Raw genomic sequence first — 14,731 nt, 5'->3', positions numbered from 1 at the left:
GACAAAACCTTGGTTACTGAACTTTTAAGAGCTGATGAAATAATGCTAGGATGTTGGAGCTTTCTAAAGTATGATGTGAAAATTTCACTGTCTCACATAGTGTCAATGGGAATACCTATTTCATTTCTTAATTTGTCATGTGGTTTGTCATATACAAGTACGTGATTAAAATGTCATGATAAGATTTCACGTAGAGATTTTCTAGTCATGAAAAAATGCATTCCATTGTATCATAATTGTCACATTTACTTCACGTACTTCCAGCTTGTTCGTTGTTTCTTTCTTGTTCATGTCGGCATGCCAATATAAGGAAGGATTTAAGCCAGGTCAAGGCTGCAATCTGAGCATGTGCAGATAAAAGTCATTGCAGATTGTTTTGTTTCTCGAAACCGACTTCCAGCTGTTGTATTTTCAAAATTGGGTACGTTTTCAAGAAAACTGTTATGAATGTACATGGGTGAAGTAGTCACGAATCGGAATATACGGGCAAATGTGTGTGGGTTGTTTTTTTTTTTTTCAAACCAAATTAGCTTAAGGTATTCACGGATCCTACATGCAAAGTACAACTTTCTGTTCGTCTTTTTTTTTTCAACTGCTCAGCCATCTAAGAGATTAATCTACTAGTACGTTAATATGAGAGGTCCATTTTTCAGAGGTCAGTATACTGCGAACGTTGAGCTGGATTATCTTTTCACAAAATATTATGCCTTTAACAAAGGCTAAGTCAACCTTGAGCCTTGAATCATTTAATTTTTCTGAAAGATTCCATAAAAAAAGAAATCCTCTTGAAATCAACAAAAAATCGTATTCAGTGGTGAGTAGTAGTCCCTGGACATTAATCATGTTCATTTTTTTTTTTCATAGCGTTCAATAGTTAGTAAATTTAAGTTAATTTGAATTAACGTAAATTTACATTAAAGTTAAGTTGTAAAAAAACAAACAAAATCACTTAACAAAAGAGTTTGTAACTCCTCGGCAATATACATTTCCGAAGCCGATCCACTAGTATAGAAAGTAGTAGATAATCATCTAATGTGATTGATGAATATATTGTTATGTGTGGATGTGATTCATAAATTATATATTCATGTACAAGGAATTTCTCAAATCGTTGATAATCAACTCACATATAAACGATCTTTTACAGCGCATTTCAATACTGGTGGTTCTGGGTCTCATTCTGATGTTGTCATCCTGTCTCGGATGTCTCTGCCTGTCTTTCTGTCTCTCTCTCTCTCTCTCTAACATAAACACACACTTTCGTGATGACAAAACAATGCAGGAACAAGGGTAAGAGAGAGAGAGACATACATACCCACTAGCACACCAACACTTTTTACTCTAATGTAGAAAAAGAATAAAACTTATGCGAACACACCGCAAATAATGTTATGTGTATAGTGCAATTTATAGGTGGCATGTTTTGTCATATTAAATAAAAAAGTAAGAAAAACAGATATCCAGGGAGAATGTGAATGGCTAATAAAAATCGTGCTATCTGCATGCACTTTTTGTTCCGTGAGTGTATTTGTCTTTCACTGTGAGCTATAAGACCACGGAGATGTACCAAACGAGGGATTTTTTGGAGGGGGTATTTCCCCCCCCCCCTCCATCCACTTAAAGTATAGTTTTGCATTTTAGAATTGAAATTTAATAATCTATTGTTTTTTTGTTTTTTTATTTTCTTTATTTCACCAAGTTATGTATAATTACATAACTGTTGAAAGAAGTGAAAATAAAACCTTTGAATTGAATTATATACATTGTATTTTATGTATATATATATATATATATATATATATATATATATGGTTTGAGGATTTGGTTTGGTCAGACGTTTCCTATGGAAACATCTTAACAAATAAATTATAAGAAACAATTTGCATTAGATACAATATCTGATTGGTACTAGAATGTTCCACGGAACTAAATAATCAATAAAAACAAAAATTATTAACGTTACATGGTGAACATACGATAGAGAAAATAGATACGCAAAACCTATATAAAGAATCAACTACTTGAAAAATCCTTACTACAAATTCTAAAACATATTCTTTAAAGAAAATTTTCGACAGACTACATCAGTATCATAAGTCATAAATTATTCCACATATTGCACGTTACCCCCCCCCCCCCCATCCCAAACCAGCTATACGGTCCACTCCCTTTCATTGGTGCCCTGTGCTCTATCAACGGCTATTTCTCATACCGAGAAAAAAAAAAAACTGCATATCTGTTGGTACATTTCAGAACTAAAACTTCTGCTTAACTTCTGCATAAGTCCAAATTAAGTCGCTTTTTTTTTTCATAGCAAAAGTATAGGCCTACATACGAAAAAAAAAATGTAAGATAAAATCAATTATCTTCAAAGGAAACAAATATCATATAAACACTTCATTTAAAAATCATTTTGTGCAAAATGTGATATCATAATACGTAAATTCTTTCACATAATTATTTCCTTTAATACACAAGCACTCCCAATCCCATCCGCCTCCATATTCAAACCAGCTGCAGCTATTGTTTGATTTCTCACTCTTGCACATCCACATTTCGTATGAGACAAAATAATAATCTGCATATCGATTGATACGACATTTCAGAGACCGAGTCTGCTACCTGACAGCAGAAGAACAAAATAACCATGTAGTGGGTGATTCTCATTTAACATAATATCTGCCATACTGACGATATGATTTGTACATTCTCTTGTAAGTTCGTAGCTTTCCCCAGTTAGTTTGCTAGTTTCTTCAACATAACTTCCATTCTCTTAAAGGGATGGTACAGTTTTGGTTGAGGTTGGGCTTCAGGTTACCAACGTTTTTCGATGATAATTTTTTGAAATAATTGGAAACATTTCATGAAATATGAAAGAGCATACAATTCTTTAGAAGTGGATTTAAATTTGAAGTTTATTTGATTAAAAATGATTTTGAAATAGTTAAAATGTCCAGAATAAAGCGATCCTAATTAAAGTTTAGACCAATTTTTTATTAGAGTCGCTTTGTTTTACTTTGTTTTTGAATATCTCATCCATTTCAAAACTCATTTTCATCAAATAAACTTTGAATTTCTCTTAGAATTCCATGCTCTTTAAAGGAGAACTCCGGATGATTTTCAAACTTTTACATTTGAACAACTTATACTGAGTACAAAGTTTCAGAATTTATAGTGACTGGGATGAGGAATAATAATGTTTTGTCATACGCCAACAAAACCATGTCATGCACCGACAAACAATCTTGAACCAACACCGAGACTTGAACCTTCTGAGAGCCAAAGTGACCACAACTGTTCACTCCATTTTTGCAACCAACCCTAGTGTCCCGGATGGACACTTTTTATTCCATTTCATTTCTGTTTTCCATCACACCTCCCCTCAACAAGAGGAAAGTTATGAATGTAACTTTTCGACTATACTTGACAAGCCCCCTACAAAAACATGTCAATACACCCTGTACAATAAATACGCAATGTGTCTACAGTCAATACACATGTGAAACTGTTATCAACGGTCGCACATACGGGTGCACATAATCCGGAAAGATTACACGAGATGTAATCAATCATTTCTCCAGTAGTATCAATATTTTGACTGAGACTGTGCTTTCTGGTAGTCTCGACTGTAATTATATCCTCACATACTTGACCAATAAACTAAAATAACTTCAGGCATGTACAGTATATACATATATATATATATATATATATATATATATATATATATATATATATTGGTCCGTCGGGTATTCGAGCTTGGGTCTGCCTGAACCGCTATGACGTCTCCGTGGCCGAGCGGTTAAGGCGTTGGCGTTCCATGCCAAAGACCCGGGTTCGAGTCCCGGCGGAGACCAATTTTTCAACTCTTGCGCTTTTCCGAAAAGGAAGAACAGTAAGAGGAATAATAATGTCAAAGCTGCGCACCGATTTTCTCCTTCCTTCCTCATATCTCACATATATATATATATATATATATATATATATATATTTAAACACATACACTTCATCTTTAAATGTGGAAACCAAACATACACTTTCTTCATGAAAGAAACTTTCACTGGAGTTTCACTGGATGAGGTAACAGCACGCATCTCTTGATTATAACAAAATCGTATTTAAACACTATGACACAGGTGTACATCTACTCAATGTACTTGCTAATATATCTTATACTTATGTCAACTCTGCCTTATAAGTTAGCCAAAACAACAACAAAAATGTAACTATTGGGACATTTCTTTTTGTCCCTTCACACATATGTATTGTTACTCGTTAGGATGTTATAATACACTGTATATGTGCAAACTCTGGAAAATATCGAAATCATCCTCGACACACAAATGTGACTCTGTCACTCTGTAACGAAATACATATACAGATTATTGATTTACAGAAGTGACATTATATCTTGGCTTCTTTATGCCTCACTGTCACTCAACACTTTTTCATTAATACAAAACAATAAAAATTCTTTTGTTTTGACACAAATCTTTTGACATAAAACTCAAAATTTGATCAACAGTTTTCTTGTGACTGGCCGGTTGTGTTTTGCTATACTGTTTTTGCATTTGCTAGCATTAACTCTGTAACGTATCGGTATACATAAAAATCTGAATCCTTTGACTCTTTGGGGTTCATTGAATGAAATCAAAATAGAAGTGTGCAACTGAAGCAAAGCTTTCACTGTAATCTCACACACCACAAATGTATCCTGGCGCTTCCTGTAATATTTGGGTTTTCTAAATACCATATAATGCTTGGCGTGTGACACATCATGAATTTTTTCAAGTAATGTCTCCTTTAATATAAAGACAGTATATTGTGTACTTTCTCATTCTTCCAAGCCTCACTCACATGAACTGTTTTCGTTTAAAACCAACATGATTAATATAAATACAATTTCTTCCTTCACAGATCCTTGGGAAAGGAAGAAAACTGAACAAGAATACATAAACACATGTATACATTGTCATATACAAAAAAAAAATCAACATCAGTTTCTTGTCTGTTTTGAGTCTTGTTTGAAATATTCTGCTTGATATAGGTTTTACTGTAAATTTGAGATCGTTATCGTTCGGCAACATTATCAGAGCGTGCAGAGTTTCAAGCTCGCGACAAAGCGTCTGCTAACTTGTCCTTTCCTGCTATGTGCACAATTCTCAGTGGGTACGGCTGGAGAATCAAACTCCAACGGAAGAGACGCTGATTTTTGTGCTTGAAGCGTTCATAGAACGTCAATGGGTTATGGTCAGTGTACAACACGATGTCTTTTCCACCGTCCAAGTACGCTTCGAAATATTGCAAGGCTAGAACGACACTGAGACATTCCTTCTCCACCGTAGAATGCTTTTGCTGATGGCGATTCAGTTTTTTGGAGAAGAAGCACACGGGTTTGCGTTGTCCGTTGTCGTCGTTCTGAAGCAGCACGGCTCCAACTCCTCGGTCACTAGCATCCGTAGCCAGCTGGAAGCTCCTCTCGAAGTTTGGTGCAATGAGCACGGGATCGTTCATGAGCACGGCCTTCAGCTTCTGGAACGCACCCTGGCAGTTCGCCGACCACTGGAACGTTGTACCCTTTTTTTGACAGGTCCGTCAAGGGCACCACCAGGTGACTGAAGTTGGGAACGAATCTCCGGTAGAATCCGCACATTCCCAGAAAGCGCTATAGCTCCCGTTTCGATGCCGACACTGGGAAGTCCATGATTGCTCGGACCTTGGCATCTCGTGGTGCGACGCTACCTCGGCCTACCTTGTGACCTAGGTAGGTCACACAAGCTTTTCCAAACTCGCATTTGGCCAGATTCACCACGAGTCCTGCATGTGACAACCTCCGGAACAGCTCTCGAAGATGAGCAACATGCTCCTCCCACGTATTGCTGAAAACCAACAAATCGTCTACTGAGTATATAGACAACACAGTTATCATGTCCAGCAATTCAAACTGGAGTTCCCCAGTAGTGCTAGTCCCAAAGCCAGACTCCATTCATCATCCGTTGAAAAGTGGCGGGGGAATTTTTCCTCCCGAAGGGCATGACACAACACTGGTATAAACCGGAGGGCGTGACAAACGCCGAGATCTCTCTTGCATCCTTGTCTAATGGCACCTGCCAATACCCTTTCATCAAGTCCAATTTACTAACGTACTCAGCACTTCCTACCCGATCAATACATTCCTCAATCAAAGGAAGCGGGAACGAATCAGTCTTGGTTATGGTATTGACCTCCGGTAATCTACACAAAACCTGGGCGTTCCGTCTGGCTTTGGGACTAGCACTACTGGGGAACTCCAGTTTGAATTACTGGGCTCTTTGATCCATTTGCAAGCATGAAATCTATCTCCCTATCCACCTGTTCTCTCTTAGCAGGATGAATCCGATATGGATGCTGCTTTATGGGTTTATTTTCACCAAAATCTACCATGTGAACAGTGTCTTTCGCACAACCCAATTTATCACTGCAAACCTCTGGAAATTCCTGGAAGACGTCGACAACATCTTGCTTCTCTAAATCAGACAGATGACTGACTCTGGATTTTCTAGTGCCTTTGAGTTCTCTACTCGCGGAATCATTCCTGACTTGAAACTCACACTCTGAAAATCTGGACCATCATGTTCAAGCTCTTCTGCACTTTTCCCAGCACTGTGTACGACACTCTCACTCACAACTGCACCTACGTCTTCTACACGATCATGGTACTTCTTCAACATATCAACATGACACACTCTCTTGGTTTTCCTACGGTCAGGCATGCTCACCACATAAGTCTCCTTCCCAAGCTTCCTCTCTACTACATATGGACCACTGAATTTAGCCTTCAGTGCATCTCCTGGCAATGGAAGCAGAACCAAGACTTTGTCTCCCACCTCAAACAGACGACTCTTTGCCTTTCGGTCAAAGTGTTCCATCATTGTCTGTTGTGAAGACTTCAAGTGTTCTCTCGCCACTTCATTCGCTCTCACAAGACGCTCTCTGAACGTGGAGATGTAGTCTAAGGCATTGGAATCTTTCTCTTCCCCATCAGAAAACAGCTGCTCCTTCACAATTTTCAGGGGCCCCCTTGGCTCATGCCCAAACACCAACTTAAAGGGGGAGAATCCAGTTGATTCATTAGGCGCTTCACGAACAGCATAGAGAAGAAAAGGGATACCTTTATCCCAGTCCCTGGGATTATCCTGACAGAAGACCTTCAACATCGTCTTTAGCGTCTGATGGTACCTTTCAAAGGCGCCATGAGATTGCGGGTAATATGCAGACGACTTGATCTGTTGAATAACAATCTGGTACATCAACTTCTGAAAGACACGAGACATGAAATTGCTACCTTGATCCGACTGAATTTTTTTTGGTAGCCCGTGCCTAGTAAAGAAATTCAACAAGGAATCCAGAACTGACTTAGCAGTTATGCTCCTCAAGGGAAATGCTTCTGCGTATCTCGCGGAAACATCCATCACAGTCAATAAATACTGACATCCCGACTTGGACTTCGGCAATGGACCAACGCAATCTACCGTCACACGGCTAAATGGCTCCTCAAAAGCCGGAATAGGAATCAACGGCGCAGGTCTAATGGCATGTAGTGGTTTTCTTACCACATGCCATTCATGACACGTTCGACAAAATTCAGACACATCCTTTCTCATCTTGGGCCAGAAGAAGTGAGCTCTGATTCTACACAAAGTCTTCTTGACACCCATGTGTCCGGCCAGTGGAATTTCATGTGCAAGACGTAGAATTTCCTTTCGATACGGCGGAGGAACAACTATCTGGTCTACAATCGTCCAGTCCTCATCTGCGGGACGATCTGGAGGCCGCCATTTCCTCATTAGAACACAAGACCTTTATAGGAACATTCTGGCACTCCCTTCGCCTCATCTACAGTCAATGCACCATCCCTCAACTTCAACAACTCCTCATCTTCCATCTGTGCTTTGATTAAAGCTGGCTGACTGAACACACCTTCTTCCCAACTTTGTTCTCTTTAATCTTCACTAGTCACCTTTCCAAAGAATGTGTTATCACGAGAAATTTCACTTTCAGACTCATTTCTCTCACGCTCTGCTTCACTTGCTCGAAAACCTGGTGATAGCACATGTTGGAAATACTTCTGGAAATTCATCGACGAGTTTTTCGGTTTCCTGCTCGTACACTGGGACTTCGGAAACAACCAGAAGGACACTCACTCGACCTCCTGCAAGCAAAAGGGAAACCCCATCCATAGGGAGAAACGGAACAGTTACCACAATCACTTCCCCTGAAATCAGTCCACTATCCAAATTCACTCGGAAAAGAGGGACCGCCTGCTTTCCTCCGTTGACATCATGTATCGGTACTTTTCTACCCGTGTTACAGTCTATGGGCATACTCTTCACATCTCCTACCATGAGGGACTGTGTAGCTCAAGTATCACGAAGGATGACAACCGGTACTCTAAATTCAGCAATGGTAACTGTGCCCTTGGAAATGAAGTCCTTGTACTTTTCATCCACACGACCACTTGAACACGTATCTGTCATTTTGAGACACTGCTTTTTACAACATTTGGAGGACGCTGTTCATCACTTACACTTAACTTAACAAAACCATTGGTGGCTGTTTGGTATGGTTTCTCTCATGTTTCAGCATCTGAACTGTTCTGTGGACGTGTGTCTGCATAGACTAAACCATGTGTTGCTTTGTGCTTTTGTTTTTCCTTTGCTTCATTCTGTTCCAGGAATCGCCTACATTCGGACTTAATGTGACCTGTCTTTCCAAAGAAAAAGCATCTCACCTCTTTATATTGAGGCCGTGGCGATTTCGGGCTCTCTTTCTGTGATTCAGTTTTTACTTTATCCCTGCGTTCACTATGACGACTGTGCCACTTCTGAGTGTCAGGATTTTTCAGCTGATCACACTTCCTCTTTCCCGCAGGACTTTTTGTTTTCACCGTATGTGTCAACTCATACTGGTCAGCGGCGACTGCTGCACCTTTACATCATGTACTCTTCGATCTTCCAAATATATTCTCAGATCTGGAGGTGTCGATTTCTTGAACTCCTCCATTAACACTATCTCTCTCAAATTTTCATAAGTGAGATCTACTTTCATTGATCGAACCCATCGATCAAACAGAATTTCTTTTTCTCTCTGAAACTCTACGTTAGTATGTCCTGAACTTCTCCTGTATCCTTGAAACTTTTGCCTGTAGGCTTCTGGGACTAACTGATAGGCAAGAAGGACTGCTTTCTAAACTGTGTCATAGTTATTTGCCTCCTCATCCAAGAGAGCAGACACTTACATAATATTGACTGGCCTCGAGGGAGATACCAGAAAATATTGCCCAAACTGAAAGAATATTGCCCGAGTCGAAGACGAGGGCAATATTCTTTCAGTGCGGTCAATATTTATCTGGTATCTCCCTCAAGGCCAGTCAATATCATAATTATTACCTATCCCCTAGGTAAATTAGGAAAATATGTGAATACGGCTATACACTATGATATAGATCAAGCCACATTTGACTACATTTTTATGCAAGAGTGTAATGAGGTAATGTGTAAATATTTTTCCCAGGTGACAACTCGCCTTTATGTTTTTCATCTATTCTTGGCTTTGCTTTTTGCCTTCTTTTGCACACACACCTATAGACACATGTATACCTACGAATATTATAAGTTAATTGTATAGCCGTTCTGTTCAGTTTGTCAAGGTTCGTTGTCTAGATTCTCTTTTCATTCCCCCTCTCACTCACTTCTTTCTATCTTTCTCTCTCTCTCTCTCCCTCCCTCGCTCTTCTATCTAGGGTAGTCACTCCGTGAGACAGATTGGGCTATTTATTATTTTATATGTTTACACATTGTGTACTCGTATTTTGGGCAATTTTGTTTGTATTTGCATAACAGTTTGATGAAATTTTTAACAATAACAATGGAATTGCATTTTTTTTTTTTGTGTATGTGTTTTTGCATTACTTTGATATAATTGTTCGTACTGATTATAAATCCCAATGGTATAAGAATTAGTTATTTTGGATAGACGATCCGACTACCAAAAAAAAAAATACAACAAATAACTGGTTCCTCATTTTGTCATTAAGTGGTCGAGAAGTTTAATATGCTCGTGGACGTGTATAGTGACGAATTTGTCATTTCCCTCTCTTTTCTCATTTTCATCATGCCATACATGTTTTCTTTTCTCATCCCCATCATTATCATCTTCATCATTGTCACTCACTTCTCTTTTCATTCATCCTTCACGCACAGAAACCTCTTGTGTAACGTCATACTGAATTGAATTCAAATTGAAAAGATTTCAAAATACAGCTACGTACTGTGTAAATGGATTTAAGACAGCAATCATGCTTTGAGTTAAACAATTCAACTTCTGACAGTAATTATTATACAACTACGGAATTCGTTGAGAATTTCAAAAACTCGAAGAATTTTAGTTTGTTACATGTTAACTCTAGGAGTATGAATAAGAACTTTGATTCTTTTGAAACCTTTCTTCATATTGTAGATGATTTTCCTTTTTCAGTTATTGGTATCACAGAAACTTGGCTGCATTGTACTTCAGCAATCTATTTAATTTAACAAATTATCATATGGTTAGAGCAGACCGTGAAGGAAGAAGAGGTGGAGGCGTAGCATTTTACATTCATGAAAACCTGCAATATAAAGTAAGAGCTGATATTTGTTTTGAAGAATGTGAAGTATTATTTGTAGAAATAGAACGTTCTAAAAATAAAAATACGATTGTCGGTTTGATTTATGGACCCCCGAATACTCATAATGAATTATTTTTGGAAGATTTGGAAAAATGCTTTGCTGCGTTATCACGTGAAAATAAGCAGATATATTCAATGGGTGATTTTAATGTTAATTTGATATGTGATTATGACAGTGATAGAAATTCTGATAAGTTTCTTCAATTGATGTATTCAAATGGATGCTATCCACAGAAACGCAATTCTACCGCTGTGTGCTTCCTTAAAATGAAGAAAATGAAAGGAAGGTAGGGTTTGCTCCATAGGCTCATGTGTTTAAGAAGCTTGTGGTATTATTACTAAAATGGCTGCCATTGGGCTCCATGTTGGGCTCCCGCTCCATGGGGTTCTACACCCGTTTGCGTGCGAAGTCGCGAGAGTACGCCCTCTTAGCTTCTATACTCTTTGATTGTGTCTCAGCACTAACTTTAGCACTGGCAGCCACTGGCACTGGCGATAAAACTGAAGTGAACTTGAAGTCCGTAGGTGCTGGTAGGATGACCTCAAAAATATGTCATACATTTCTGGTTGCTGGTGCTGGGCAAACTTGTGAAAGATTCGTTTGTCCGGAGGAGGAGTCTTTTTTCTTTTCTTTTTTGACGTTACTTATGGCTCTCTACCTCCGGACTATGTCTATAGGAGGGGATCCGTAAAGCCAGATGCAGTCTCTGCTCTGTGGAACATATCCCCTTCGACGAGATACAGACCAATCTTTCGGTCAAGTGCTGGGCTTGGTGTTGAAATCAAAGAATGTCGTCTGCTGAACCTAGCTCCGCCATTTCGTAGTGTAAGAGTTAGGCCTGTAGCATGTACATTTTATGCTAATGCAATGGTCACCCACGCCACGAAACGTAGGCCCTACACAAGCATGTGGCTTCGTAAATCTGAGCCTGGAAGCATAAAATTAACTATCGAGTTAGTTGTGTTTTGAAGAATGGTTGAAATTTGGGGCATTTTAGTCTGTCTTCCTCACTTTGTGTCTAAAAACAAAGCAGTCCTGCATCTTTTAATATTCGAGTGTAATCATGCGCCATCACTTTTCGTCGTGCGATTCTCACGGACCTCGCGATGCTGCGATTTCAACACCTATTGCTGGGGATCAATAACTTTGATCAGTATCGCTTAGTTAATCCGACCGTCGGTGTTGGAGCTCAGTTTAAGTCAATCATTTGGGAGCTAGCACTAGCACTGATCTTGAAATCCCCCAATGGCAAAGGATGCTGTATTTTGTAATTTGTATGTTATACCAGTATATCATTCACCTAACGGATTGTTGTGTGATTTTTCTGGCTAACCTTATTTTTTTTCTCTCAATCATTAATAGGTGTATTATTGTTATGTGGTGTGTTGTTTTTTTTTTTTTCTCCTCATCAGAATCAAAGATTGACTGTGCAGGTGACTGATGTGAGAAGGTGTTTCCATAGAAGACTTGCAGTCCATAGAAGACTTGAGGTTCATCCATGACCATTGATCAATCTAATCCCATTCTTCTTATGTTTTTTGCAAAGTAGCTATTCTGTGGAAGAATATTTTGTGTGTTGAGTATTTGAAGTAGAGTTTAACACGTACTACATGTTATTATTATTATCATTAAAAAAATAATAGCGTGATGAATAAATTCTCAGTTCGTTGCAGGAGTGATCTTCCCCAAGAAAATTTTCACGGCTCACGGTTGCAAAAGAATGACATCTCAAGGCTCCACAACGACAAAGGGCACACTAACCAAGCTATATCAAGACCTAGTTCCTGCGAAGCCTCATCCAGAAGTTGCACCAAAGCTTACTGCTGGATAGTCTTGGACAGTAGAAGTACAAGGACAGTTTTCAAAGCATGTGAAGTGTGCATGTATGCTCTCATGTCAGGACTGTTGGTTGCTAGATATATATGTATATATATATATATATATATATATATATATATATGATGCTGTTTTGTTCTGTTGTCCAGTGCTCCTGGTGTCACTTAAGTCCAAATTTGCATTATCTATACAAAGCTACAAATGATCGTGTACATCAAACATGCACTAATGTATGTACACTGTATTTAATTATCCAAATATTCTTTGCAGGTGATATTGTTATACATTGTAGTTTTAAATCATGTGACTGGCAATAAGCCATACCTATGTACAGTCAAGATGCTGCTCATGAAGCAATAAAAAGTTACTTTTCAATCGTAACAGCAAAGTGAGCAAATGTGCATTCTTATGTCTTATTTGTTGACTGAGGTTCAGTAAGAGTACATTGTCTTCATTGATTTGTTTACATAAACCTACAGTTTTGCAACTGGAAATAATGTGATATTTGTATGATACTTTGACTTCTCACACCCAGCTGCTGAAAAATAACTTTTGAATGTATAATCATAATTGACTGTTTCTACCCTTGTGTACTTTCTTATTTTAAAGGTGCCTAGACCCGGTAGTTGCTGCAGCGCTTTTGGATGAGAGTGCCGATCACCATTAGCATTGATACAAAGACTGCCGAAATTGAGCTGTCGTCAACAGTAAAGCGCGTAGGTGTTGCTAGGTAATGTTGCCTTCATTGTCTTCTCTGCGTGTCAGACAGTCCGTAGCATTTGAATGCCAGGGTGCATGCTTCTTTGTTTGACTTCAGAGAAAAAAAAAATATTAAAGCTGTCATCATCAGCAGTGGATTGGACTTCTTCGGACTCATGGAAATGGGTCAAAGCGTAAGCGCTAACGATAAAGAGGAGTCGATAGCATAGGTCTCTCAAGGAAGCTTGTGCCGTGCGCCGTGTACGCAAGCAAACCACCGGGTCTATGTGCCTTTAAAAGAAAACTGTACTGACATTTTCTAATTGTCTGATAATTCTAATCTACATTTTTTGATGCCTACTACTGGAAAGAGAGGATTGTAAAACCCAGGATAAGCCTGTAATGATTTTTTGAAAAAAAAAATGAAAACGAGCAAGCCATGGAACGATCCACGCAATTTGGCCTACGTCACAGGTGCTCTTTGTGCACAACTCCGACATTAGCAAGACGAACTACATAATGCCAATTTACTGATGAAATCTCACACGAAGCACTCCAAAAGCTGTAATTTAGTATAATTGCAATATGGGGCTATAATAAATATGTTAAACAATATCTATTAATCTTTAAAAGCAAGCTCTTCAACAGCTTTTTATTTAGCTAAAACTTGTGGGGAAATTCCAGACATGCAAAATGAAATTGGCATCGTTATCCGAACGTGCTGCCCATAGAAGACCGTGTGTAAGTAACGTTACGCATTGATGATCATGATCATTCATTCATTCATTCATTCAACTTTATTCTCATTTCCATTAAATAAGGACAAATTATGTTCAATTAAATAAGGAGAAATTATGTTCAATGCATAAACAGAACAAATTTGTAGTAATTTCGATAAACGTACATCGACAAGATACATGTGATGATGATTAACGACATAATTGCATTTATAAGGTATATACATATGCATATTACACGGATGGGAATGGAAATGGAGGGTCCCACTAAAAAGCCAAGCTTGTAAGATATGGGACCCTCAGAAATACATAAAAAGCAAATAATGGCTTCATGACACTACAAACAAATATATGAAACAAAATCAAAGAAACCAATGTCAACTGACATGAAATGAAAAAACAGGAAAGAACAAAAAAAAGAGAAAAGGGAAACAAAAGAAAATGAAACAGCAACACACGCCATCGTGGACACAAGCAAACAGATTTCCAGGATGTATAGGAGTAATAAGACGCACCCTTGAATGATATTGTGAATATACGGATTGGGTACATATACCCGAAAAACTACAAAAGAGCGGACATATTAAAAACAAAGAAAACAAAGAATAGACACAATGATGCATTGTTCGATGACTGTCATATTTAAGGAGAACTTATATTCGACTCATGATAGAAAATAGTTGATGTGTAAGAATTAATGCATATATATATATATATATATATATATAAGATAAGTGATAACTTAATTGAGCT

Source organism: Diadema setosum, chromosome 3, assembly GCF_964275005.1.
Source record: "Diadema setosum chromosome 3, eeDiaSeto1, whole genome shotgun sequence".
NCBI lineage: Eukaryota > Metazoa > Echinodermata > Echinoidea > Diadematoida > Diadematidae > Diadema > Diadema setosum.
The sequence above is the reverse complement of the archived record's forward strand: the minus strand, read 5'-3'. Positions refer to the sequence as shown.